At 36.0% G+C, this 23,986-nt stretch overlaps 1 long non-coding RNA gene across 1 annotated transcript; it reads right to left on the bottom strand.

The window, feature by feature from the left end:
• Positions 1–12,863: 12,863 nt before the first annotated feature.
• LOC115294534 lies at positions 12,864–23,645 on the bottom strand. Its single transcript, XR_003909940.1, has 3 exons — positions 23,566–23,645; positions 13,987–14,066; positions 12,864–12,938 (listed from the first exon to the last, which is right to left on the bottom strand). It is a non-coding gene; the product is annotated as an uncharacterized LOC115294534 (long non-coding RNA).
• Positions 23,646–23,986: the final 341 nt, after the last annotated feature.

Here is a 23,986-nt window from a genome sequence, read left to right as displayed (position 1 = left end):
AAACCCATGAACTGAGATCATGCCTGAACCAAAATCAAGAGTCAGACACTTAACCAGCTGAGCCAACCAGGAGCCCCTGAACAATTTAAACAAACTTTAAAATCAATAATACTTTGAAGCATAAAGTGTACCTTAAAAAACAAAATAAAGACAAAGAAAAATTCTGGACGAAATCATCTCTATGTGGAAACTAAAAAAGCCAAAGTCATAGAAATAGAGAGTAAAATGGTGGTTACCAGTGAGTGGGGGTTGGGATGGGACAAAGAGGAAGTGGTGGCCAAAGAATAGAAACTTCCAGTTTTAAGATGAATAAATTCTGGGGATCTACTGTCCAGCATGGTGTTTGTACTTAATAATCCCATTTTTATACACTTGAGAGTTGCTAGAAAGTAGATCTCAAATATATAATTTTGTAAGTGCTCATGGTAAAAGTATACATGACCATAGTCTAAAATACTTTATGTCAACTCTGTTTACATTGGGAAATTGTATTTAATATCTTTACTAGTCATCACATTATTTCCCCTCAGAAACTGAGATATTTAAAAAATGTTAACAATGCCTTCTTTTCTTTACAATTGAACTTGTTTTTTATATTCAACTCTCCAGCAAGTTCTTTTTTACAACTGGCCCCCAAAGGACTATAGTTCATATCTATTCCTTTTACTTCTACTTGCTTCCTCCATTGGAATTTTATTGTTTGTTTTTTCACCTATAGACTCACACATAATGAGAGATGTATTTTATTGAGTTTATGTTCAGAGTGGCAAAGAGACTACTAGAAATTCTAGAGGAATGATCATTTGCAATATGCAATGATGTACTGCTTTTGCATAATAAAGAAGGAAATTCAACTCACCCTACACTTTCCAACATAATGCATATTAAAGAAAAAATTGCTTTGTAAGTTTTCAAAAACAACTATGTAAACAAGCCACAAAATCTAGGGGAAAGGAATATTGGTCCCAAGTCAAAACCAAACCAACAATATAACGTAGAAAGCTACTTTTACATAAAATTCACTGTAAGATACTTTAAAAATATTCTGCTATCTCTAGGATTTTGTCTAATCATGTCCCCTGTGGACCTAGTGATGTATGCCACAATGTCTTCACAATGACATGTAAACAACACAAGGTTGTCACTCGTATTCTCTGCCAAGAATATTAAATAGAAATGGTACCTGGCTTTCAATGCATTGACATTTATTTTGAAAGATGTAATTTAAAATTACATAACAATTGTTTCATTTTCCTTTAACCAACCCTGATCATATTGCCTCTATTTTTTACTTACCCTAAATTATGTCTTTGATAAAATTCTATCAGAATATAAAGGCAATCTTGTACTAAAATAACTGAATCATAATAATGCTTTAGGATATTACAAGAAGCCAATAAACCAGTGGACAGTAGGTTAAGCTAGAATATTTCTCCAAAATCAAAAGAAATTTTTTAAACATCAAAAACTTCTGGCTGATTATGTATCCTACAAGGAAGGGTCTTAGTTAGAAAATGCCTCACGAAGGCCTAAGAATCCTCTAAAACAGTTCAGATTAGAGCCTTGAGTTATTCTTTCTGAAAAACACAGATATAACAAGCTGTGACTTCAGAAACATCTGAATAAAATAAAAGGTAATTCCAAAAGAATAGAAGTTATATGACACTTGAAATTTTCTGAAGTAATTATATTCAAAAACAAAATATACACTCAAGTGTTCCTAGAAATGACACATATAATCATTCTAAATGGACTGAGTGAAAAAATGCAAATTTAAAAAGCAAACCATATTTCCAGGCTCAAAAGTGATGACAGGAGACATTTTAGATTTCAGGTAGTACAGCCTTGATCATTCCATCAACCAAAGTACAAACAAAGAATCTCCTCTTTGGAACACCTGCTTAAAGAGATCGATTCAAAATCTAAATTGATTCCATTTTGATTTGGTTTCCATTTTATTCCATTTTATTTCAAACATAATGTTTGTTTTGTGGTTATTATTTCAAATTCAAGAATGTATTTCAGTTGTTCCTTCACTGTTTGGAGGTTGCTTATTTCCCACTTTATTCAACACTGATGAAGAAATCCATCTGGCGGCACCTGCCTGGTTCAATAGGTCAAGAGTCTGACTTCAATTCAAGTCAAGATCTCATGGTTCATAAGTTCAAGCCCTGCATCAGGCTCTCTGCTCTCAGGGCAGATACCTCCTCAGATCCTCTGTCTCCCTCTCTCTCTGCATTACATTTCTCTCTCTCTCTCTCTCTCTCTCTCTCTCTCTCTCTCTCTCTCTCTCTCTCAAAAATAAACACACATTTAAAAATTAATCTGAAAAGAAAAAGTTAAAATTAATGGTGATTGGTATTTTGCGAATGTAACGTTTGTATTGATAAACAGGAAGTAGATCTTCCTAAGATCCTCTTCTAAAGGGGTTTATTTTACCTTATTTCCCATCTCTGTGTAAATGTCTTCATATGAACAGTTGTTATGAGCTGAAGTGTATCCTCCCAAAGTCACTCATTGAAGTCCTAACCTCCTGTGCCTCAGGATGTCACTCACATAAGATCCTTAAAGAAGTAGTTGAAGTTAACTAAGTTCATTAGACCTAATGCAATTTGATAGATGTCTTTATAAGAAGAAATTGGGATACAGATACATACAGAGGGAAGATAATTTGAAAATATAGGGAGAAAATAGCCTTTGGGGGTGGCTCAGTTGGTTAAGCATCTAACATTTGACTTTAGCTCAGGTGATAATCTCATGTTAGTGAGTTCGAGCCCTGCCTGGGGCTCTGTGCTGACAGTGTGAGCCTGCTTGGGATTCTCTCTCCTTCTCTCTGTCCCTCCCCCAACTCTCTCAAAATAAATAAATAAACTCAAAACTTTTTTCTTTTATAAAAGAAGATGTCTTTGTATTCACCAAGGATAGAAGTCTCAAAAGAAACAAATCCATGGATGTCTTAACCTTAAGTCTCCAGCTTCTAGAACCATGAGAAAGTGAATTTATGCTGTTTAAGCCACCCACTGAGTGATATTTTGTCACGGCAACCCTACAATTAATACAACAGTGTTGCTAAATGGATGTGATAGAAATAGCTCTCTAATCATAATAGGGAATTGGTGTTATTGTTCTTATTTATTTTATTAATAGATTTGCTTATATTAAACATCCATATGTCCATGAAACACTGCAATTTGTCTTTTACTATATGAAAATTTCAATGATCTACTGAATTCTTTTAAGTTATATATTATTAAGGATTTTTAATGATAATCTGCCTGAGAAAATATTGGGCAATTCCACATATTAGGCTCCCTTCCCCTTCATGATAAGAACATCTCAAAATTATATTTGGCTTACTTGTAAATATAAATTTTGAGGATGATAGGTAAAATAATTCAAGATCTATTTCTTAAATTTTAACACTCATCTTTTTTAAAAAAAATTTTAACGTTTAATTATTTTTGAGAGAGATGTAGTGTTAAGTGAGTGGGGGAGGGACAGAGAGAGAAAGGAAGACACAGAAACCAAAGCAGGCTCCAGGCTCTGAGCTGTCAATGCAGAGCTTAATGTGGGGCTCTAACCCCCAAGCCATGAGGTCATGACCAGAACTGAAGTTGGATGCTTAACTGACTGAGTCACTCAGACACCCCATTCAAGATCTAGTTGTGATATATAATTAATTACTTGATCTATGTACACATTAAAATTAAGTTATATAAAATAATGCATCAATTTAGAAATGTCTTCTACCCTCACAGTTTATAAATTAATTGGTATTCAAACTTTTCAAATGTACCTGCACCTGACATGCTGATAGCAATGCATTACAGCCTAAATTGTAGATAACTGGCAAAATGCCAATATGGTCCTGTCACTGGAAGCTGTAGCCAAAACCATGAGGTGATGGTGGATTGTGCTGGTCAGATCTTCTTATCTTAAGTGTTATTTCTTCTTATCACATTAAAAGCTATTACAATAGGTGTAGAATTATCTACTTTTATTAATGTTACTACTTAATATCTATTATTGAGATATCTACTTAAATATATACCTAATCAAAGGCTATACTAATTTATGTAGAGATATGTAAGATGAAATATGATATATGTAGGAACACCTAACATGTAAATATATGACAACCTTGAATTCCATCAATTTTTGCTTTCTTCTTTGAAGCGTTATGATTAGGTACAGACTCATCTCTAAGAGTTGCGATAGTGTCCTATTGTTGTGTACGAGATCACTGCAAAATTACGGATTTGAACCATCTGTCCCAGTTTATAGTTCTGTATCAGAAACTTAGCAGTGTGGGGCTTAGTTCCTCTAGTAAGAATATTTCAAGGCTGAAACCAAGGTGTCAGCCAGACTGAGTTTTTATCTGCACTCCAGGGAAGAAACTCCCTTCAACAGTATTATTCTGTTCTTTGACAGAATTCATTTCCTTGAAATTGAGGTTCTTGTTTGCATGCTTACTGCCAGGTGGGGCTGCTGTCAGTTTTAGAGGCCGCCCACATTACTTGACTGGATACCAGTGTATATATTTGAGGGCCCATTACTGCACTTTCTTGCACAAACCTGTGAGGGAGGCAATGTTGTTTGTAATAGCACTAGATTTGGAGAAACAGAGGTACCTGGATATTGGATAAGAAAAATGTAGGAGGGGGCCCTTGGAGTGGCTCAGTATGTTGAGCATCCAACTTCCACTCATGTCATAATCTCATGGTTTGTGAGTTAGAGCCTCATATTGGGCTTTGTACTGACAACATGGAGCCTGTTTGGGATTCTCTGTCTCCCTCTCTCTTTGCCCTTCCCCTGTTTGGGCTGTCTCTTTCAAAAAAATTAAAAATTAAAAATAAATGTGGCAGAGAACATGCACCATTGGCAGAAGGAACAATGACACCATGACCTACAGGAATGCGGTTCAACCTGAAAGTCACACTGTTAAACAGAAAATATGAAACACAGACAGATCTATAGCATAGGACTATGTATAAGTAAAAAAAAATATTTAAATTAACTTCATGTCGGGAAGGCAATTAGCTTATAAAGAAAAATAAAACTAAACTTTACCTTATACCATAGAAAAATATGAACTTCCTAATTTTTGTCAAGCTTTGAGTATATAAGCCAATGGGGAAAATATTTTAATTTTATATTGCTAATAATTAATTTCTCTCATACACAGAGAGCCTCTACAAGCTGAAGAGAAAAATATCCAAAAGCCAATGGAAAAAGTGGGCAAAAGATATTAAGAGAGTGTTCACAGAAATAAAACTAAAAGCCTCAACATCCTGTGAAATATTTTGAACTTTGCCCATAAAAAGATAAATCAACTCTAAAATAAAGGAAAGAAAAAGAAAAAACTTATCTTTCTCTTTTTAAGATAACCTGAAAGGATCTGTTTAAAAAATCAACAGTCTTTTGAAATAAAAGCCCAGTAACCTTTTGCCCATTTCAGTCTTTCACAATTTTTTTTGGCACAAAGAATCATCTAGATAGAAGCAGAATTGGCAAATATTTTCTGTAAGGGCCCAATAGTAAGTATTTTAGTTCGAGTCACACGATCTCTGTTGCAGCTACACAATTGTGCTGTGGTAGCGTGAAAGGAGCCACAGATGACACATAAGCAATTAAGTAAGTCTGTTTGCCAATAAAACTTTATTCACAAAAAACAGGTAGCAGGTGGGATTTAGCCCCTAGGATGTTCTTTGCATTGCATACCCCTGTTCTATGACATGTTCCTAGAGCCTATTACTAAACAACATGTTAAATTTCAGCTGCATTTTGTCACTAAGCTGTTTCATAGATTATATATTTATAACACTCTTAGTGGCACCAGCCATCATATTTTGGTACATCTTTGCTCATAACACTAAAGTAACTCCAGTGATCATACTGGATGCAAAAAAGTCAATCCCTTCAACCATATAATCAGAGTCATGTTACTGTTGGAGTTACTTTACAGGAAAATAGATATTATTAGGTCCCAATTAAATGAATTTTGTGCAAGTCTTAGATAGGTTATTTAATTATGTACTTTGTTAGTTATGACTAACTCTACTCCTTTATTGTTGTTCCTTAACTTTTTGTAAAACCTTTCTTCAATACACCACCCAATATGTTAACTTCACTTAACTCTAAAATTTCCAGCTTTCAAAAGAAACTAGCCTAATGTGACTCTTCCATTTTACTAGAACACTATTACTTGTTATAGACTGAATCAAAAGTTCAAGTTTCAGAACAAATTTTTGAAACACAGATATGTTCAGACAGAATACTTTTTGAGGAAGAATAATGTTCTGGTGTCTTGGCATGGGGAGTATAGTTTAGAGAAAGTCATGCTGACATAGAATATGACAATAATAAACATTTCAGCCATTAGGTTATCCAATGAAGTAATTTTTAAGTAACAAAATGGAGACTCAGAATGCTTAATCAAGAGTAGTCCTGTGTTTTGCGCTTTATTGTATTTATCATATTAACAGCTCTTTAAAGCATGTTTTAACTATTTTCTCACAATCATCCTGTGAGTTAGTCAAAGCAGTGTTATTTTCTCAGTGTTTGAGTAATCAAAATCAAAGCATTTGAGAATCATAAATCTAGGATGGAGCAGAGCTGAAATTCCAACCCATGTCTTCTGTAATACTTGACTGCTAGTATTCAGACTTGAGTCCACTATAATCCTGATCTACTTCTTTGCTGGCCTGGACATAATTTGGAAGATCTGATCCACTTATTTAAAATATTAGAAGTTCCCTGTGGGGGACCTGGGTGGCTGAGTCAGTTGAACGTCTGACTTCGGTTCAGATCATGATCTCACAGTTTGTTAGTTCGAACCACTGTCAGCGCAGAGCCCATCTTGGATCCTCTGCCCATCTCTCTCTCTCTCTCTCTCTCTCTCTCTCTCTCTCTCTCTCTGCCTCTTCCCATCTCACATACTCTCCCTCACTCAAAAATAAATAAATATTTTTAAAAATATAAAAAAGGAGTTAGAGGCCCTTCCTGTGCATTTGGAAGAAATGAAGGTGGCTCGCTGATGTCTTCAGCTTCCAAAGCAATCTCCATGAAGTTAAAGGGGTCCTGTAATTATACACCTTAATTAGGTTTATGCATGCATGATTCGGCCTCCCTGGCGGTCTCTGGTTTTTGGGGGCGATATTAAAATCTGGGCATAACAATAGCTCATTTCTGTTTAACATTAAATAATATTGTACTGTCTGAATGTTCCAGTTTATTCATCCATTCACCCACTGAAGGGACATCCTGGTTGCCCCCAAGTTTTGGCAATTATGGATAGTTTCTGTAAACATCCCTGTACATGTTTTTGTGTGGATATTAAGTTTTCAATTCATTTGACTAAATACCAAGGAGTGCAATTGCTAGATCATATGTGAAGAATATTTTCAACTTTTAAACAAACTGCCAGACTCTCTTCCAAGCTGGCTGTGCCATTTTACATTCCCATCAGCAATGAAAGGAAGCTCCTGTTGTCCCACACTCTCACCAACATTTGGTGTTGTCAGTATTAGATTCTGGTTATTCCTGTAGGCATGTAGTGGTATCTCATTGTCGATTTAGTTTGCAGTTCCTAATGACATATGATGTTGAATATCTTTTCATATGCTAATTTGTCAACTGTATATGTATCTTATTCTGGTGAGGTGTTTGTAAAAATCTTTGACCCCTTTTTAATTGGGTTGTTTGTTTTTCTTATTGTCAAGTCTTAAGTTCATTATATATTTTAGATAATAGTCCTTTCTCAAATATATCTTTTGCCAGTAATTTCTCCTGGTGTTTGGCTTATCTTCTCATCCTCTTGGGAGTGTCTTTTGTAGAACAAAAGTTTTAATGAAGTCCAGGTTTGCAGTTATTTTTTCCACAGATTGTACTTTTAGTGTTGTATATAAAAAGTTATAACTAAAAAAAAGAAAAAATAAGGTTTATGCATAGTCTCAATTAAAAGGCATAATATGGCAGAGGTTAAATAATATGTCTCATCTTTCCTAGTAACCCATAATATAGTCTGTCCCATTTCCAGCAAAAATTCCTATGATGACCTGGGAGATGAAACACATGAAGCTTGTAATAAATAGAGAGTAATCCTGACCCCGCAAATAATTTTAATAAAACTAAGGCTACAAAATATACCTTCAAAAGTCAGAAAAATGAAATGACAAATAGAACACATCTTGTTCTAAAAAGCCAAAACAAAATGCAAAGACTGATTTACTTAATGCCACAGATACTATGTAACAGAGACTTTTTCACAAGCACCATGCAATATGTATTTGTTGAATAAATGAAATGTTTTTTATTTAATATTAAATAGTAAAACATTTTGAGTCTGATCTTAAGCTTGTAAGCAAACAGTGAAAGGAAGTGAAGGAAGGAAAGAAGGAAGGAAGGAAGAAAAGGCAGAAGAAAATAAAACGTGTAGGAAACCAACGGCAATAAGAAATATAACAAAATGCCAAAAATCAAAATACCTTATAGTGGCAATGAAAGGGAGCTTTATTTCTTTTTCTTATGATTTTCTGTATTTCTTATATTTTCAACAATTATTTTACATTTATAATTTAAAAAGTTGTTTCAACTCTCAAATTCATGTGATAATATATTTTTTAATTTATATTTCAGTTAGTCAGAATACAGCGCACTATTGGTTCAGAAGTAGAATTTAGTGATCCGTCACTTACATACAACACCCAATGCTCATCACAAGTGCCCTCCTTTGTACCCATCACCCATCTAGCCCATCCCCCACCTCCCTCCCTCCAACAAGCCTGTTTTCTGTCTTTAAGAGTCCCTTGTGGTTTGCTTCCCTTGTGACGATGATGTTTCTCTAATTAAAAGCTAACTCTGTGCTGTAAGGAGAATAATAAATAACTCAAGAGCTGGGCCAATAATACAACTAGATAAAAATGGCAAGCCCTGGTTTTCTTCTTAGGGATTTCTAACCGATCCTGAGATCCTGGAGATCTGGTTGACTCATCTGGCTCCTTAGCCTGATGAGGCTGAGTGTAAGCGACAGCATCCCGGTGACTAGACTGTACTCCACCCAGTTCCGTATAACCCAGTTCTGAATGTAATTTCTTCTTTTATTAATTTATTTTTTAAGAGAGAGAAAGAGGGAGAAAGAGGTAGGGAGTTGAGTGAGGCAGGGGCAGAAAGAAAGGGAGACACAGAATCCAAAGTAGACCCCAGGCTCTGAGCTGTCAGCACAGAGCCCAGTGCAGGTCTTGAACCCACAAACTGTGAGATCATGACCTGAGATGAAGTCAGATGCCTAACCAACAGAGCCATCCAGGCACCTCTATAATTTCTTTGAAGAAAAGTTTTGATTTCAAAAAAAGAAAAAAAGAAAGTTTACTATTCTTGTCATCTAAATATTTGGCATGTCCAGTGCCAAATAGATTTAGCCCCTGTGTCCGTGACTCTGCCATTTTTTAATTTCATTCTGTTGGCTCGTTTCCCATAAATGTAAAGAAACACAATAGCAGCTTGCATGTTTTATTGACTTTACAACCTTGAAGGTGTAAATCTGGGCAAAATTAAAGCTTTATTAACAAATTGTCACTTTCACAGCAGATAATTCTAAGTTACAGGATTTCACGGGGCAAGGAAAGCATCCCTTTCCAATAATATGGAGTGGTTAAAGTGTTATATATTTAACCCACTGAGTTTTAATTTTCTAAGAGTATACATTTAGGAATTTCATTTGTTTACATATGTAATATTTTAGAAGATTTTTTTAATTAGCATCCAGCTATATATGCTCAATGAAGGAAAAAGGAGCAAATGATGCCTTTCATCTTAATGCAACAAGGCAAGGAGCAGATAAGACGAACATTTTTTTAAAAGATAGAGTTACATAAATAAAGGTTGTATCAAAAGTGTAACTTCAAAGGTCTGAGTCAACTATTCATTTCTGATTTTGATAGATTATAAGACACTAGTGATCTAAATAAACAAAGCCTTCTCTAATTCCATCTTTTTTTTCCTACCTTAACCAGATGCCTGTCTGACTCGGAGCAGACATGTCTTGGTTCCCAGGTAACATGACTCATTGATGTTCTGCACCTACATTTGAATGTGACTGGATGGAAAAGTGCTAAAATCAGTAAGATTTGGAAAGACTGACCGGGGTTGGAGCGTAAGCTTTCTTTTCACGGAAACGGAATACTTCCTAAAGAGGTTGAAATCCACTCTGATGGTCACACATAGTTTAAGATAGCAAAACTGTTGTTTTTAATAGTTCTCTCTATGCTACAAATTTGGAAAATTACATCAGCATTATAGAATTTTATCCTGAACAGCTGTCTCAGTATCCCAAATCACAGTTGGTCCTATTAGGAGAGAGTCTGAAGCTCACTCCATGATGTAAATGAGATTTGATTTGAAACGGTCTGGAAGGCAACGTTTTGAAAATGTGAACTCAATATATTTATTTCTATTCATTGTGAGCCAGGTACCTGGGCAGCCATTCCACATTGTACGCCAGGGAAGAAGTAGAGAAAATGCCTCTTTGCAGATGTGGAAGACACAACATGCCAAAGCAGAAGAGAACATGGTACCAGGGAGGTGATCACAGTGGCGGTACAAAAACAGGCATGCCAACAAAGCTCTTCAAGCTGTGGACTGAGATGGCCTCAGTGATTAGGTTGAGAGAAAAATAAAAACTTGAGGAGATGAGAGCCTGAGAGTCCTCTTTTCCCTTTTCCCCATCTCTCGCTTGCCTATGTACTGTGTTGTTTTCTGGCCACCCAAAACTGCATAGGAAGTCCAAGTGGCCAGTAACTTGGCCTAATTTAATGGAAGATGCTCCTGATTTGGATTTCTAGTAATTTTCCTAGGGTTCCATGTGAATAGGAAGACATCGAGGAGCTTCCCTCCCCCACACCCTTTGAAAGGAACCTCAATTTGCTGATAATGTTGACTGCCCAGCTTACAGGGAGCTCCCCATGGCTGCCTGTGAGTGATGATAGCTAGGGCTCAAGACCCGACGTTAGAAACTTGCCCAAGTCCAGGAATACCTAGCCCTCCAGCGGCAAGCCACAGCAGGGAAAAGGAAATCCAAAATGGAGCCATCTGAATGAGACTGAGTAAATTAGTGGGACAGACTGGGTTTACTAAACTAGATATTTTTCTGCTCCACATCTAGCAGAGTGGGGACATGAGATGGCAGAGAGATAATTAATCAGATATTGACAGTGACATCCCTTTTATATGTGAGTATAGTGTGTATATTGGTCATTACACAACAATTGCTTTTATTTTTTATTTTTTTAATGTTTATTTATTTTTGAGAGAGAGAGAGAAAGAGAGAGAGAGAGAACAAGCAGGGCAGGGAGGCGGGAGAGGAAGACACAGAATCTGAAGCAGGGTCCAGGCTCTAAGCTGTCAGCACGGAGCTTGATGTGGGGCTAGAACCCACTCACCATAAGATCATGACCTAAGCTGAAGTTGGCCACCTAACCAACTGAGACACCCAAGCACTCCTACAATTACTTTTAAAGGGAATGCTGTTCTTTAATTTTCCTGGGGATAAAATTATAAATTCTAGACTATCTGTGTGGCATTTGAGGATGTGATATAGTTAATGGAGATGAGACATATTCAAATAATTTTAATTACAAGAAGAAAATAAAACATGTGGATGAGAACTTTAATCTCTAATACTTTGTCTGACAAACCTGTGTTGTGAATCACCTCAAAGAGCTTACAAAACCACTAGCATTTTCACTACAGAAAAAGGTCAGTCCTTTGAGATATTTAAAAATAAGATTGAAAGAATAAGTTCTTTGTTGTGTATTAATGTTCTTGGACTGTATTTTCTTTTAACCAGTCTCTAGAAGAACATAATGGGATAATTATTTTGTCAGAAAAAGGATGTGATTATTTGCTTAAAAAACAAAAAGACTGAAAGGGAAAAACATTCAAGAGATAGTTTTTGTTCTTTTATGAAGATAAACACTGTGCTTTTCTGTATTCATGTAAAGTATAATTCCATGCCTATTGTGGATACAGGAGTGAATTATTTCTAGGCTTTCAGTTTTGTAAAAGATTTAAGTAACTTTAAAAAAATAATTATGACTATATTAGGATCCCAGAATCTGGATGCTGACCTTACATGTGTTATCTTTTGTGAAAACTTTTTCAATTCGTTAACCAAATAATTTTGTCCCTTCTAGAATACTTTATAGCTAACAGTTCATGCTGATAAGTTGTCAGTAGTAGTATTATTGAAAGGCACATAAAATAATAATTAAAGCACATAAGGACATGTCCCTACTTTCAGTGTGTGTGTGTGTGTGTGGGGGGGTGTGTGTGTGTGTGTTTGCATGCATGTTGTGGAGATTTTGCAGCCAAAAATGAATGTCTACTGGAAAATAACATAAATTTCTATTTCTTCACTCCCCATAGCCTTGACCTTCCTAAACTCTTGCATGATACCTGAAGATTGAATGCTCAAAAGTATAATATATTTTGCCACAAGTATGGCAGTATACAAAAGAGAAAGAAAAATCAGGAAATTGAGCCATGATCCATTAAGCTATGTCTATTTGTAAAGAAAGAATTTGTCAGTGTAACTTAACAAAGTTTAGCATTTTGGATTAAAAGAGTAGTTTTATAAATAAAGATGTGTGCAGAGGCACATTGATAAGGATTACAAATGATAAAATGCTACATCTGTATATCACCCCAATTTCTCTCTGGTTTTAAGTATTTTGTTGGCATTTGTCATATTTGTTTCCTTTCATATTTGTTAGAAATAAATTGGAAGAGGCCCAAAAGCCACCACAAATGAATGAAGGCAGAGTGGATGAAGATGAAAAGAAATGTTTTATTGTTCTGAAGCGTTTGTAACAAACTCTTCAACTCTTATGTCCAAGAGGAAGCTGATTTTACATTGACTGGTACATTTTCAAACTCAAAGCCTGAAAAGAAACAAACACATTTTTGTAATTCTAAATTTCAGGTTTTGTTTCATTGTTTGATACCAGCTTTAAATATAAAGGTAGCAGGCAGTGATAGTATGAAAAGAAAACAAAAATTAGCCTAAAATGGTATTGGATTTCAAATCTAACATTGACTATTACTAGCTACTGAACCGTGAGACAAGTCCTTGATATAATCTACACTTTGATTTTCTCATTATTAATGGGAGCAATAATGTCCCTATTTCTAGATAGAATTGAGTACTAATGGTAATCATGGAGCTAAAGTGCATGGACAACATTCTCAAATACACAAGATACAAATACACAGATTTTTATTCCTCATTAATCTCTACCCAGAATAGAGTGATTGCTGCCTTTTCTCTGCATCAGGAATCCTGGAAAGTTTAAAAATCATTCAGATGCCTGGAGCCAAAATGTGATCATGTGATACACTGATTCAGATGGTTTTGGCTTAGCCTGAGTCTCACACACACACACACACACACGCACACGCACGCGCACACACACACTACTAAAGTATATTACAGGGAACACACGTAGGTATCCAGCATCCACAGCTAGAGAGAGGACATTACCAGCACCACTTGTGCACCTTTCCAAGCACACCCCCCGAGGACAACCACTCAATAGATGTTTAACAACAGATATTAGTCCTGCCTGTTTTCTGTGTGTGGAAATCACCACTCAGCATTCTGTTTGTGAGTCATCCATATGGTTATGCATAGATGTAGATAATTGTATCTAATTATACGAATGGTATCTGATCTCATTGCAGAATAGTAATCCATTCCTTAAATATATCACCACTACTGTATCCATTCTTCTTTTGAGGGGCATGTAGGTAATTTCTAGATTGTGGCTCATAAGCATGAAGCTGCCATTACATGAAAGCACATAGCTCTTTGTAGACATAGACCTGTTAGGTATTTTCTTAGTAATGGAATTGCCAGTATGCAGTATTCGTAAGGTCAGATTTAGAAGAAATATCATTTTCCAAATTGACTGTTTCAATTTCCCTTCTTACCAGTACTCCATGAGAGGGCCACAGACTCCACACTTTTTTTCGCTAACATTTGCATTTTCTTTAGTTTTTCATTTCAGCCACTGTGGTGGGTGTAAAATGATATCACATTATAGTTTTAATTTGCATTTCTTAAGATTTATAAAACTGAGCAAGCTTTCATGGTTTATTGTTCATTTGGATGCCTTTTTTTTTTTTTACAATGTCTATTCAAGTTTGTTTGCCCTATTTTCTATTGTTTGGGCATAAGGAGCCCAAAGTGACAAGGTAGTGATCTAGGCTTTACTATATGAAGAACACCTATTATATTCTCCTCATAAACACACTCCCACACAACCCTCAGCAACTAGAACAAGAGCCAGAACCTCAGTTTTAGAGAACCAGCCACTCATATTATGCAAGTGGGTAATGGAGTGATGGTGAGCAGGTCTAATCCCCTCCCCACAACTTGGGTCCTAGAACGACTTATTGGCAACACAGTCCCACATATTAGGTGTTTGGTGTCAGCATCACAAAGAGTAGAGCTTCAGCCATTGCAGTGTTCTGGCCCCAGCGGTCCTTTTGTGGTGAGAATTAACCAAGCCTTTCCATTATTCTGTCTGCTGGGCTCTTTCCAATGGACCGTATCCACTGACACCTGCACCTCACTGATTCAGTCATATATGAGAAGATGAAATCCTTGTGCTTCTGACTTAGGCATGTGCCTGGCTGTCCAGCTACCTATGGATTTGGAAATAGGTCTAGGAAATAAAACAAGGTTGCTCATGTTTTATGTAGAAAACTAGCAAAGTAAACAGAAATTTTCAATGGGACTACCCTGAAAACTGGTCAGCCAATGGCACATGGCATGGTTCATCAAAAGTATTTTTTAGAGCATATATGTCATTTGTCTCCTCCCTTGACTACAAGCCTCATAAACAGAGACGGTCTTTATCATGTTCAATGTTATATCAAGCCAGCAAGTACTATACAGCTTGGCAAATGGTAGATCTTCAATTAAGATGTATTGAGTTATGACTAAATAAATGTATTAATTTTGTGAATAAGTATATGACTTCTCCTGCTCTAGTCTACAAAATGCTATGTTATTGAAATTATTAAATGATCAAATGTAACCTCTCCTTAAGGTAAATATCAACACTTTATGAATTGAAGACTTAGTAATGATGTGATAAATTTCCTAGTTTATACCAGATGACATTTTTCATCCCACTAGTACATTGGAGAGAGTACAGATGTGTGAGGCTGATGAAATGAAGCTGAGAGACCAGCCTTGACATTTATTTACCCAAAATTCATTTCTTCTCCCACAAATTATATTTCATGGTGCTGAATGAAAAGTGAAGTATTGAACATGTTATAATCACCAAAATGGTACCTATTATTAATAGTAAAATTTGGATGCTTTCCACATAGTCAAACAATAGAGCTTTCAAATAAGTTAATTTAGGGGCACCTGGGTGGCTCAGTCAGTTAAGCATCCAGCTTCGGTTCGGGTCATGATCTCACAGTTTGTAAGTTTGAGCCCTGCTTCGGGCTCTGTGCTGACAACTAGCTCAGAGCCTGGTGCCTGCTTCAGATTCTGTGGCTCCCTCTCTCTGACTCCCCACCCCTTCTCTCTCTCTCTCTCTCTCTCAAAAATAAATAAAACATTAAAAAATTAAAATCAGTTAATTTATACTGTAACTATGGATAGATAAGTATAGAATATTAACTTTACCTAGAAGATTAGAGATAATTCTACATTAGCAGACTTGATATCTCATGTGAGCTATATTTTATTATTTACTTATTTATTTTAAGTTTATTTACTTTGAAAGAGAGAGAGCATGTGAGAGTGGGGAGGGGAGAGAGAGAAAGGGAGAGAAGGAAAGAATCCCAACCTGGCTCCACACTGTCAGTATAGAGTCTTACATGGGTTCCAAACTAACGAATCATGAGATCATGACCTGAGCTAAAAACAAGATATGGCTTCTTAACTGACTGAGCCACTCAGATGCCCCTGTTTTATTTTTTTTATTTTAAGTTTATTTATTTATTTGAGAAAGAAAATGTGGGAAGAGCAGAGAGAGAGAGAGGAAGATAGAATCCCAAGCTGGCTCTACACTGTTTATCACGGAGCTCAGTGCTGAGCTTGAATCCACCCATGAGATCATGACCTGAGCTGAAACCAAAAGTCAATGCCTAACCAACTTAGCCACCCAGGCGGCCTTCACGTAAGCTATATTTTAAAACCACAACAGAAGTTATAAATGTGTCATCTATACTGGTGTTTATATTCAAAACTTCATATCTAAATTAGTAACAGAATTAAAGAAGAAAAAAACAATGTCATGAAAAAAATAATTTTAACATTATGCCCTACCTCCTTCCACACAAAATTTTGAAGAACTATTATGATAGATATAGTCCAATCAGGCAAATTTACTGAAATATACAAGTCACAATCCTTCTTGATCTGGTCTTTAATTTCACATCACTAGCTAAAATGCCAAATATTCTTATTCATGAATGTTTTTTTAGGCCCATCTAGAATTACCTTTTAAAAGTCTTACCACTAATGTCTATTTTCAGCTTCTTGATAAACACATGGAATTTCCAGTTCAGTGTGTGTGTGTGTGTGTGTGTGTGTGTGTGTGTGTGTGTGTGTTTGTGATTATTTTGATATCACACAAGGACCCTAATTCATCCATCTTGAATTCAAGAACAGGAAGTTCAGCAGTAGTACCAGGCAACTGGAATTTATGATGTGAAGATGGATTAGTCCTGTCTCATCTTGAAATGGCATTGAACTTTACTCACCCTTACAAACATCTCTACTTGCTCACAAATATGAACAGTCATATATTTCTTCTTTGACAACAAGGGGTAATTAAATACAGCTATAATTATAATATGAATACAGCTTCTGTTGCTTCTGAGCCAGGACATGTATCTGCAAAGAAAGACTGCTCTCAAAGGCTTTCAGAATTTCAGAGGGTGCCTAACCCAGTAGATATTTTTACTCCTTTCTCGTCTTTTATTGATCATTGCTTGTTCCTAAATAATATGCTTTTATTATAATTTTCACTTATCTATGAATGGACAATAAGTGATTTCCAGTTACACTGCCCATTATTGAGCATATAATTTTGTACATGTGTAAGTATTTTGAATGAGGGATTTCTAGAATTGGAATTTCTGGCTGAAAATATTTATGCATTTGTAATTTTAATAAACATCTCTAAGTTTTCTTAGGAAAAAACTTTATTCATGTACACACTCACAAATACTATTTGAAATTATTATTTCCCTGAAAACTTTCCAACACTGGGCATTAATGAATTTATTTTTAAAAATTTTTAGTATTATAGGTTAGAAATATATTTTAAATTCTTTTTAACTCAGTTGATTAATGCTGAACGTTAGTACATTTTTATATTTGCATTTGTGATCATTTTGCCTTTCCAGTAAAAAAGCCATCTTTTGGTAAGGCAGTTTTACATATTGAAAAACATATTGTAGAGGTTCCTGGGTGGCTCATTCAGTTAAGCATCTGACTTTGGCTCAGGTTAGATGTCAAGTTGATGAGTTTGAGCCCCGCATCAGGCTCTGTGCTGACAGTTCAGAGCCTGGTGCCTGCTTCAGATTCTGTGTCTCCCTCTCTCTCTGACCCTCCCCCCCTCAAAAACATGAATAAACATTTAAAAAAATTGAAAAACATATTGGACTTACTTTCCCTGTCCCTGAAATGAATCTGCTTCTGTTTTGTAACTTAATGGCCTGTTCCTCATAGTGGCTGCTTCAGTTACTTTCTACTCACACATTTACAACATCACACCCCAAGCACTTAAAAAAATTGGAAAAATGTTATTATAAAAATTAAGACACTCCTCAATTTTAATGTCCCTTGTTTCTTGGCTGGCCTTTACTTACTTTAGATTCTTCTCATCATGGCTTATTTACCTGTCACCTCTGTCTTCTCTGTGGTGTCCTGAATATTATCATCCCAAATCAGGGATTATAGCAAGATAAGGATATAAGATTTTATCTCTAAATCCCCTCTTCCTCCTGATTTCCAATTAAATTATCAAAATGTGCTTTTGACATATTAGGGATCTTAACATTTATCCAACTATATTACAGAAAGGATTATATGAATGAAAGATCAGCTATCCAATTTTTTTGTTTTTCTCTGAAATTTCAACAGGCCCAAGACAAATCTAAAGAAAATTACTACGGAATCCCTGTGGGATCTAGTTAGGCAGAAGACTGGGTGCTAAGGCAGTTGGAGGTTGCTTTTATACCCTCTAATACTATGAGCTGCCCGCACTCACACATGGCTTCCTCCATTACCAAGATCCCCCACCAGAGCGGTACATTCGTTACAAGGAACAAACCTACATTGCCACATCATTATCACCCACAGTCCACAGTTGATGTCATCGTCCACTCTTGGCGTGAGCATACTGTGACTGTGGACAAATGCAGAGTGATATGCATTCACCAATAGAATATCATACAAGGTATGACATTCCTTTCACTAAAAGTCCTCTGTTCTCCACCTGTTCATCCCTTCCTCCCCAACCCCTGGAAACTACTTATCTTTTAGCTGTCTCCATAGTTTGGCCTTTTCCAGAATGTCATGTAGTTGGAATCAGAGCCTTTTCAGAGCGGATTCTTTCACATAATGATATGCATTTAAAGATCCCTAACGTCTTTTCATGGTTTGACAGCTCATGTCTTTCTAGGTCTGAATAGCATATTGCCTGGGTACACTGCAGCGCATCCATTCATCTCCTGAAGGACATCCCGGTTGCTTCCAAGTTTTGAAAATTGTGAATAAAGCTGCTATAAATATCTGTGTGGAGTTTTTACATGGGCATAATTTTTCAATTCTTTTAAGTAAATACAAAATTGCTGAATCAAAGGGAAAGTGTATATTTATCTTATGAGAAACTGCCAAAATGTCTTCTGAAATGGCCATACCATTCAAATCCCCAACAGCAATGAATGAGAGCCCCTGGGGTCCACATCTTTGCCAGCATTTGGTGCTGTCAGGGTTCCAGATTTGGCTAAGAAGTGTGTGAATTATCGTTTTAATTCACATTTCCCCCATGACATATGATGTGGAGCCGTTTTTCATATGTTTATTTGTCATCAGTATAGTTTCTTCAAGAGTTGTCTGTTAAAGTCTTTGGCCCATTTTTCAATCAGATGTTTGTTTTCATTGTTTTTTTTTTTTTGTGAGTTGTAAGTGTTATGTGTATATTTTGCACAACAGCTTTTTTTTTTAACCAGATGTATGTTTTGCAAATATTTTCTTAAGTTGTGGCTTGTCTTGTCATTCTCTTGATTATTTTTAATATAAGTAACAAAAGACATTAGAAACACTTCCCCAGGCCATTGTCATCATTATCTAACATGTTGCAGAATTTCTAGACAATACAATAGCAAAAAAACCAAAATAAGCAGAATGTCTATTATAAAATAATAAAAAATGATGTCTTGAATCAATGAATGCACACACTGGGAAAAATAAAATAAACCACAACAAGGATTGATTTGCATTTCAGTGTTCTTTCTATACAGAGAAGTGTTTTCTTTATCTTTAGTGTATTGGCTAGCATGAACCTTAAGAGTGACAGGAATTCTTTTACATCTGAGAAAAATCATTCTGTTTTAGGTGATAGATGGAAAAGGATGGTGGCAGACAAGAAAGTGAGAAGAGTACCCACATAATTAAGTTGAGTTTTAATGATGGCATAAATTATGGCAGTAGCTGTAGGGATGATTAAAAAAATAGAGATATTTAGAAGTACTAAGACATTCGTATCAAATGGTTTTCATTATTTGGTAACTAGAAACAAGGGGAGAAAAACACAGAAAGAAAGAAAGAAAAAGAAAGAAAGAAAGAAAGAAAGAAAGAAAGAAAGAAAGAAAGAAAGAAAGGAAGGAAGGAAAAAGGTAGGAAGGAAAAACGTAGGAAGGAAGAAAGGAAGAAATAGGAAGGAAGAGGAGAGAAAGGAAAAGAGACAATGATATTTTTACTTGTAGAGCTAGCTATGAGGGAAAAACACGTTAAGGACACTGATGAGTTAAATAGTTGGACTCACTAAACTTGATATTCCCATACAACGTTACAGAATGAACATTGGTAAGTAGTCATATATAATGGTCTGGACTTCTAGAATTATTTGAGATAAATATGAAGATCATGGAGTTAGAAGTGTAACTATAATATAAATGCCCAAAAGGGACAATTGCTAGATACCAAATACTGTTCTAAGTGCCCCATATATGTACATTGCCAGATATACAAGTTAATCTCTGTGACAGCTAAATGAGGTGGAATAATATTGGATTCTCATGTCAGAGGATTAAACTAAGACACTGAGAGTTAAGTGTATTGCCTAAGCTCACAAATCTCCTAATTAGTGCTGCTGAGGTTTGAACCCAGGCACTTTGCAGCAGGGCTGAAGGTCTGAAATGCAGCATTATATACTGCTCCTTAAGAGATAGTAATTGAATTATGAGAATAGGTGATATCAGTCAGAGATAAGACCTAAAATAACAATAAAATGGCCTGAGATTCAAACCTTAATGGAAAATCAACATTTAGAAAAGCCAAACTAGCAGAAATGGAAAGTAGAGTGTTTAATTACTGGGGACTGGGGGTGGCAGAAATGACATGTTGGTCAAAGTATACAAACTTCCATTTAAAAGATGACTGCATTCTAAGGATTTAATTTGCAGCATGATGAAAATGGCTAACAACACTGCGTTGTATACTTGATCTTAAAGGGTAGATCTTAAATGTTTTCAGTACAAAAAATAGTAATTATATGATGTGATGGATGTGTTAACCAAAAATATATAAAATATATAGATAGATGATGATAGATAGGATAATGGATAGATAGAATATGTTTATAGTTATATATAATACACAAATTATTTAAATATATATGCATATATAATTTATCACAAATGTACACATTGTTACATATAAATTATATTTTAACAGAGCTGGAAAAAAATATTGGCATAAAAAGTGGGGACCAGGAAGGGTGTAGAAATGGACCCACCAGAAAGGAAGATGGGCAATCACAGAGCAGAGGGCCAGAATTTCCAAGAGAACTGAATTTCTCCAGAACAAGAGAATGGTTGGCTGATAGTGCAAAAGCAACACAACGTGACATGTAATATAGGAATAAAAAATACTGATGAGCAGGGGTGCCTGGGTGGCTCAGTCAGTTAAGTGCTGACTTCAGCTTGGGTCATGATCTTGCTGTTCGTGGGTTTGAGCCCCACGTCAGACTTTGTGCTGACATCTTGGAGACTAAAACATGCTTCAGATTCTTTGTTTCTCTCTTTCTCTCTCTCTCTCTCTCTCTCTCTCTCTCTCTCTCTCTCTCTCTCTCTCTCTCTCTCCCCCCTGTTCATGCTCTGTCTCTCTTTCTCAAAAACAAATAAACATTAAAATAATATTGACCATACTTAGCAATTAAGTTCACTGGTGATCTTGTTGTTAGAATTATAACAAGGTATACTATTGGACGGTTTAGAAGGTGCAGGAAAGAAATACTACCAAAAAAAAAAAAAAACCCTCAAGTAGTGGGTGTCTTGTGAATTTAAGGTGCAATCTTAAAGAAATCAATGAACTTTTCCAAATTCTGAAAATAAACATTTTATTGTAACATGGGCATGGTCCCAGTGTTCTAACAATCCATATAATTCTATTCTAAAAAGGAATCTACTCCATTATTGATCTTCTCAGTCAAAATATATCTTCGCTGAAACATACTAGGGGGTGGAGGGCACAGTTTGAGGGAAGATATTTTCTAGTTTGGCACAGTAGGAGTCACAAACCAGCTGACACTCTAAGGAAAAAAAGATGACCAATCTATTTTGTTCTCTCCAAATTTCATGGCAAATGGCCTGTACAGAAACACAAGATGCCCCTGTGAACTTGACGTCTTCTCTGAAACACAAAAACTAAGAAAATTATACTTTTGAAGGGGAAATAAAAACAGCATAAATGGAATTTGTGAGTGATCAGAAAGGAACACTGGATTTTAACATTTAATAAAATATGTCTGCACCAGCAGTCATGCATTTTACAAGTGAATAGGCCTGGATATATTAACAGTATTCTGGTACCATTAGAACATTATAAAAGGTTTCTGGATGTCTGTGGCTTTTATTGCTTCTGCCTCAAAATAATATGTTTATGGGCTGACATTTTGTACCCACGTTGCAGTAACTTTGGGACCAGGAGATATGAACTTCACACAGCATTCTAAATGAATTTCATAAACACAGATCCTGGGGGGATGGAGGATCCAAAACAGCCCTTAATCTATAAATCAATTTTGATGTTCCAATAAATATATGCTTCTCATGGAAACAATAGTGGCCTAAAAAATCTCTTTTCTAAAAGATTCTACACTAAAAGCCTTTGAAATTGAACATTAAAAAACCCACAATCGCATTAAAAGTAAATGTGATCACATTTAGCAAATATCTATTGTAAAAGTACCAGTTCCCAAATGCTGTTCCAGATTCTTGCCTTTAGTTCAGAATCAAGAGGTGGACTCAGACAGGAAGCAATTAGATACAAAATAACATGACAACGAACACAACAGGGTATCTAAAATTTGCTGTGGAATGTAAATCGATTTACTTTGAAATTTTTTCCAAAAAGTGTGTAATTTTACAGCGTATAAAATAATGTCAGATATATTATCTGCCTTGGAGGGCAACTTTCTTGGCTTCACAGGTAAGAATGAAAAATTGCCTCACTGATTTGGAGTTTGGGAACCACAGTAATTTTGGAACACGTGAACAGTGTTTCCTTCCTTCTAGAAGAAACTTCCTGGTCAGCCACTGCAGCCGCCAGTGCTCCAACGCTGTAGAAGTGAGGGTATCTGAGGTAGACCGAGGTCTCCTCAAGTGCATCAAGATGTGTAATACTATACCCTCTACAACCATTAGCATTATCCGTGACTCACCTGTGCACTTAGTCCTGTAAGATTGTTCACCAGCTTTTCTAATTTATTCATTATGAAGTGTAAATGTACACACTCTTAAATAATCCCAGTTATGAACATTAGAAAGTGTGTCCCAGTCCATCCTATCCCATGCTATGATATCAAAAGATCCTTCTGTTAATTCACTCCAGAAAGATATTGGTATGCATTTTGCCTTCAAGTAGGAGCTAAAGGAAACTATATAATCAAATTGTCATTTCCTATACGTTCTACATATAAATTTCTGAGTTAGGGTGGGGGGAGAGGAAGACTGCCAATAATCAGTTTCCCTTATATATAGCTTTAAAATGCTTAGGAATCCTGATGGAATTATTGCACAGCTTGAAACAGTAACTTGTTTTTTCTGAGTTATGACTGGTGTGGGGACTCAGGCTGTGAGACTAACCATTATGGACTAATATACTCAGGATCTAATTGACTGTTTAACCAGGACTCTTGGTAATTTCCACGGTTTGACTATAGGATATAAACAAGGACTCAGTTCCTAGATGAGGAGGAACTCTTCTGCCACCCAGTGTGAAGCTAAAGAGAAGAAATATTAATACAGTACTTGCGACGGCACAAGGCGAACTGTCATGTTTTTGAGCGAGTCTTGAAAGCCCTTCATGAAAACTGCAGCGCAACGTGTCATCTCAAGAGGATCCTGTAGTCTGTGGGCAGAGCTGGTAACAATGGTGCTGACAGGTTGCCAAAAGAGGAAAACAAAGAATTGAGTAACAGGGAATATTGAGAAAAAAGAAAAATATTTAAGAGAATGAAAGAGTAAGTGCATTTAGAGTCTGACAAACACCACTTGCTAAATATGAGTGCAGCCATCCAAGAAGCCAGGAAAATAGACACATGGAATGATGGACGCTTAGGAGATACAATTAAAGAGGGAAAAATAAAGAAGAAATTATATTGGCACATGAACTTGCCAGAAAGAAGGATTATACAGTCAGCAAAGAAGTGGGATGGGGGTGGGTTTTTTT

Source organism: Suricata suricatta, chromosome 6 (assembly GCF_006229205.1).
Source record: "Suricata suricatta isolate VVHF042 chromosome 6, meerkat_22Aug2017_6uvM2_HiC, whole genome shotgun sequence".
Lineage (NCBI taxonomy): Eukaryota > Metazoa > Chordata > Mammalia > Carnivora > Herpestidae > Suricata > Suricata suricatta.
Note: the sequence above shows the minus strand (reverse complement) of the source record. Positions and strands in the feature narration are given on the sequence as shown.